Consider the following 6,292-nt stretch of genomic DNA (forward strand, 5'->3'; position numbering starts at 1 on the left):
AGAGAGAGAGAGAGTAGTTTCAGGTGCTATATTTGCTTCCAGAGATGCCCTGTCTTGTTTTAAAGACTTCCTTTATGCCTTGCTGTAGGTCTCTCTCCCCAGTCCAAACAAAAATCATGAAAAAAAGGGTGATGTCCATAGAGGGACTTTGGGCATTCCAGCACCATACCCAATTTCCAGATACCTGGTCACCCCAAGGACTGTGCCAAGGCTCCTTATGTACCCCACAATGAAGCTGTATCCCTTTAAATAAATCCATATTCACTGGAGCACATACTTGAACTGACTCTTCCATTTCCCAGGGGAACATCTAGACCAGTGGGTTACTGGGTGTAGTGGTGGTCAACAGCTGACCACATTCCCACAGGTGCATCCCTGTCCATTTTTTGTGCAAGATCTGATGTGACACGTACGCTACTGCAGTATGGCCTGGATGACCCAGGGCAGCTCCTGGTTTGAGAACTGCACCGGAGTTCAGGCAGGAGCTCCAAGGGGTCCAGAAAATCCACAAATGAGAAACTGGGAATGGCTGAGCAAGTTTTGGAGGATCCCAGGGATGCTGAAGTAGTCACCTGGACATCCAAAGCATCAGTTCTCTGCATGCAGTTAGTCTCAGTGGACTGCACAGAGAAACACTCCAAGCACAGTGTTGGACTTTTTGAGGTTGAACAACCCAGCTGCATGCTCACACGTACAAAGTAAACATCTAGGTATGTAATGATGTATTCCTGTAGCCTATGGGTACCACAGGGAGATTCAAACAAATGGAAATGTGTTAATCGTGTTTCTTCACAGGTATAAAGTCCTTAAAGGTTTCTAGTAAAAGAAGTACTATAGTGGATAAAATGTATTAAAACCCACCATAAAAAGTCAGCTGTCTATTGCACATGTACACTAACTATTCTTAGCCTTTACAACCGTGCATTATGAAAGGAAAAAAAAAAAATCTAAAAAAGGGTATTTTCTTTCTCTCTCTTCCCCCCCACCCCCCCTTCCATTTCTAGACTAGATGCTAGTTTCACATTCATCGGGCCACACAATGGGAATGTCTGTATCTGTGAGAGATGAAAACCCTGTTCTGAAAAAGACCTATAATAAGTCAATGCACTACAGAGCTCAGACATGTAAACAAACCATACAATACCACGACAAAAGCCCAAAGAGCAACATATGCTACCTCGCACCTGTTACGATAATACCTTCCTCCCACAGGCTAAAAAAGAAACTGTCGTAGCTGTTGGGTCATGCTCTCCACCACTCAGCTGCAGCCTGGTGTGCTGGCTTTGCCCACCAACTTGTCTCAGTGTAAGGGCAATGCAACAAAGAGGGGATTTATAACGGATTTTACAGGACAGACAGTGTTGGGGGCAAAGGCAGTCTGGTAGGGCTACTGTCTTGAAGATGTACACAATGGGTCTAATTTAGTTTCAAAGCAAAGCTTAGCAATTGCCTTCTTGGCAAGGAACAAATTGAGGCCATTTACTGATTTCTGCCATTGTTTTTAAATTCTCCATCTATAGGTATATATAGAAATGGATGTAAAAGCTGCATTAACACAGACCTTTTCTGTTCCTCAAGTCTGGATCTGTGCAGAGCTGGGCAAGAGGAATGTGTATCACACTCCACAGGCTCTCCTGGCTCACTAAAGCAGGTGTGTTGATCTTCCACCACCCATCTCACGCCTGCCTTCTTTCTCTCATTTATACAGAAATAAAAGGCAAACTGATTTTGGTTTACAGAGGTCGTATGTGTGCATGGCTTGTCATGTAGAGAGCAAGCGACCACAACCGCAACTTCACAATACCTCAGAGGAGGCAGCAGCAGGATCCCATGCCAGCAACAGAGATCGTTTCCAAACTAGCAACCAGACCGAAAAGCTCATGCTTCTCTGGAAGGCTTTGACCAAGCAAGCTAAAAGCTTAGTTTCAGTGGTGAAACGCCTTCAGCAGAATAAATAATGAATTTCAGGATAAATACATACTCAGTGTTTAGCTGAATAGAGGCCTATCTCCAAATTGAAAAAAAACAGCCCTCTAAATGCCTAATTATATGATGGAAATCATAGCTTTCTATGAACACAATTACGATTGAATAATGAAGCATCTTCGGCAGAAAAAGTATGTTGATGCTGTCTTTACTTTGCATAGTCAGTTTTTGCTGTTTGTGTCTTTTTTCACCTAGCAAAAGAGAACAGAAAATCTTCTTGAAAAAGGAACATGTTGCTAAGCCAAGTATGCCGGCAGGTGAGTTGGGGAAAATGAAAGGTCCTGAAACTTACTTGTAGTCAGTTCGATTAGCTTTGCTGTGGTAATATTTTTTAAGACGACAGGCATAATGATACTTCAGGACAATGCACTGAATGTGTTAATTATAGTTTATCTATTATCTTTATGTATTTTATGACTTATCTATAGTATAGTTTACATGCACTTTATGTCTTATGCATACAATTGTATGTGTTTAATGCAGACATGACACAGTAAAGCTATTAGTAATTAGAATATGTCATTTAGTACGTTTTAAAGCTGGTTATGAAAGTAGAAAACTACTACCAATAATCTGATTCCAATGTTTGGGCTCATAATTCCCAGCGCCTACCTACATACACATGGATTGCCAGATAGGACCCTCGTCCTTTATCTGCGAGGTATCAAAGCATATCTCAAACTGTTTGAGATTCTGCCAGTTGCCCATGCAAACTACATTTAAATGAAAAACAAATAGAGGCTTGGTTGTTTGCATATATACCTCCAATCCATAGCCAACTCTTTCAAAACATGACATCATCCTCACTGTTGCAAATACAACTCCATGACAATTTACAAGGACAAGTCTTTGGTAAGATGACCAAAGATTATGAGCCAGTTAAGGTTTCAGAGAAACAGGAATACTGGGCACCCAGGGTGCCGTAGCGAGGAAGAATACACTCTTTAAAATCCCAGGCAGTGTTTTGTTTTCTTTCCTTTAAGTCCCGGGCTCTCCTATGGCACCTGTCAGATTAGCAGCGGTTGCCCTCGGCTGTTGACCCTCCTGCCTCGCAAGGCAGAAGCCATAAGCCGCAGGCAGCACGCAGGCGGTGGGAACCACAGCTGTGGCTGCAGGACCGCTCTACCTCGTCCCTCGGAGAGACACCTGGGCTTCCACAGGCCGGCCTCCCAAACCACCGCAGCATCTGACAAAGCACTGCAAGGTGGCCATCAGCAACCTCCGTTTCTCATAGGAAGACGAGAGGTAAAGTCATCGTTACTCATTTTTGAACAGTGCAGGTTAGTTAGCCCAGGTTGCTGGATTAACTCTTGCATCAGTCTCAGGTCAAGGAGCAAAGATAAATTAATTCTTTGTCTCATACTGTGTTCCCAGTCAGCTTAACATCAATGACCTTGGAGACTATTTACACATAAACACTTCTTAATATTGCCTCAAACAGCTATTAAAGGCACACTTCTGTAAATCTAAAAAGCGCACGCTCTACTTCTTACATTTTATTTCTTTTACATTTTTATGTTCAGTAAGTCAGCATGAGAACATGCCTTCACTGGGAATTTAACACAGGCTCTCTCTTACTTCAAAACTGAATAGAAATGAAGCGTTTGATTACATTTAAAAATAAAAAACGTGTTCCTTAAGCAAGTCCTGTGACCTCAGTAGTGAAAGAAATGCATACAGCAGACTTTAAATGGAGAAGGAAACCTTTTGAAGTAAAGAGCTCGCACAGGTATTTTCTATTTCAGTCTCTGCCGAAAATGTTTAAGGGGCCCTGACTGAAATTCTGAGTCGAGACTTCAAGAAGCTCGAGATTTTCATGCATCATCAGCATTTGCATGCTGTCTGTTAGAGCACTCAGAGAGCACCAGTCCTTACTGTGACATTTAATATATAACTGCAGAGAACAAGAGGTTTCCACCTTAAACAGTAGATGGTACAGTTATGTCCGCATTAAAAAGCCATGACTTGATAAGCCTACAAAGTATCGTTTTCCTGGAAGAGTCTACTGATTCCTTCAGTGCTGACAAGCCTATTTCAATGGCTTCTAAACACTCAGAGAAATGGGGGGGATCTGCTTTTATTAAAAGGAAAACATTAAATTCCCAAGAAGTTTTATGGGAAGAACTAAGAACACTAAAAAGAAAAATATGTTGATACCAAACTGAAACTAACCATTTCTATTTAAAAAAAAAAGTTTTTTCTGCCACACTCAGATTTTTCTTTTGTGACAGCACCATTTATCTCAGGGATGTCACCTTTGTTCTACTTGTTCACAAAGAGTTAAGGTTTAGATTAAGTCAGAAAGCTTCTGCTCTAACATTTACATTTCCTTTTCAAAACATCTTCTGCCCTTTGCACTTCTCAATCTCACCAAAAGGTCAAGATTCTTTTATAGTAAATAAGAATTTGTTTAAAATTGTTACTTGAATTGCATGACCAAGTTGTAGGAGGTAAGTGTGACAACGTATATAGTTCAATAACTATAATGAACCATAAAGCTACGGAAAATGTTTGTTTGTTCACATTTATTCTAAAATTTTGTATCTTACATTTTTTTACCTTTGAAAGCTCCTAAAACAAGTGATGCAGATAGAAAAGTTGTTACTGGTAGTCAGAAAAGTTCATGCAATGCCCATAATTATGAATATGGTTACATAATAAAATTGGAATACGTCAATCTAACATTAAGATCTGTTCAATCAAACTGGAAAAAAAAAAAAAATCTCATGTACTTAAGAGACCTTGTTCTACCATCCCATTCACTTGAAGGGTGAAGTACCTGCAACGAGCCTGCTGGCATCCTCAGGAAACAGGTTACAGAATTCATGCCTTGATATTAAATTCAGGATTAAAGGATGCTGATCACTGAAGTCACAATCTATAAAAACACTTCGGCAGATGCTTAGCTTCAACCAACCAAATAATACTGTTAATTTAAACGTGATCATTCATATTCTTAAAAAGCTGGCACATCTGGGATGACTATGGGCTGCTGTTTTCCCTCACCTGGTTCCCCCTTAGCACTGCACAGCACAGCACACGCGCTCTCACGTATTGCCACCTCACACCTGCATCCTGTTCCATTTAACAGGGAGACTTTACTGGACTGTGGTCAGAAAACTCAGCATCTTCTATGACCTTCGGTGGTCTTCTCCTCCACGTGCCTCTGAGATCCCACTTACTGCTGCCAGATTGGGAAGATGAGAGAAACTGTGGATTTGCAGATAAAGTGTAACTGTAAGTCTGAGAACTCAAATTTAACTGACTATTTACGCTGTCTTTCTTGTTCTGCACGTCAGTATAAAGAATTAAAATGCCACGCTGTTCTCAGTTTTACTTAGGCTTCCTGTATTGGTAAAATGCTGATAGTAACAGTGTTACAAACACTGCAATAAAATGAATACCACTTAAAATCTAGTTCAACTCCAATATTTCAGTGGTATTTTTACATAATAAAATTATCAAGTTACCACTGGTAAGGTATATTCCACACATCTTGCAGTCAGTGTAACCAACAACAAAAATAAGGTGTCTTAGTAAATAGATCAAATCTATAAAACCAACTATGAAGAGCGAACAAAGGTTTTACGCCCAGCAGTCATCTTGCCCCAGTGCAGCACTGTATTTCTTCAAATGCAATGTGTTCTTTGCTCGTTTTCTTTTTGTAGATTTGTAGCACTTACATACATTTGAATTTCAGTATTTGGCTTCCTAGTTTCATTTTGGATCCACACTGCATTAGAAGTTTTACTCCTCCCTTTGGTAACTGCAGGATCAAGCTCACAGTCAGTATCCTACTCCCACCAGCTCCTGCATTGGCTAGCAGGCTGTTAACCTGTCCAGGTTCACCTACCGACCAGGTGAAGCACGCAATTTTCTTAAGTTTGTCCTTTCAGAGAGACAGGGTTACTACAACAGTGACATTTAGATATCAGAAGAGATAAAATACCTTGAATAAACACTGATTTTCTTCTTCATTACACTCAGTCCTAACTCCCACTCAACTGACTGCATTAAATGGAAAAAAGAAATATATATCCCATACCCACAATACCTTAACTCAAAAGAACTCTGTCCATGTACCTGTGAGAGAAAATGACAACGGAGACCATTCTATCTCCTTGCTATACACACGTCCTTCTGCTGCAGCCTAGAAAAGCAGACTCAGGCTAACGCTCACTTTGCAATTTAAGCGCCTAGAAATCTGCTTAATCACAGAACTCACCACGCTCCTGTAACCGCTCCCTGAGAAATGACTTAAACGTTACTATTGACTGCCGGACGGAGTACCCGCCTTTATCCACCG

The sequence above is a fragment of the Opisthocomus hoazin genome, chromosome 1 (genome assembly GCF_030867145.1).
Source record: "Opisthocomus hoazin isolate bOpiHoa1 chromosome 1, bOpiHoa1.hap1, whole genome shotgun sequence".
Lineage (NCBI taxonomy): Eukaryota > Metazoa > Chordata > Aves > Opisthocomiformes > Opisthocomidae > Opisthocomus > Opisthocomus hoazin.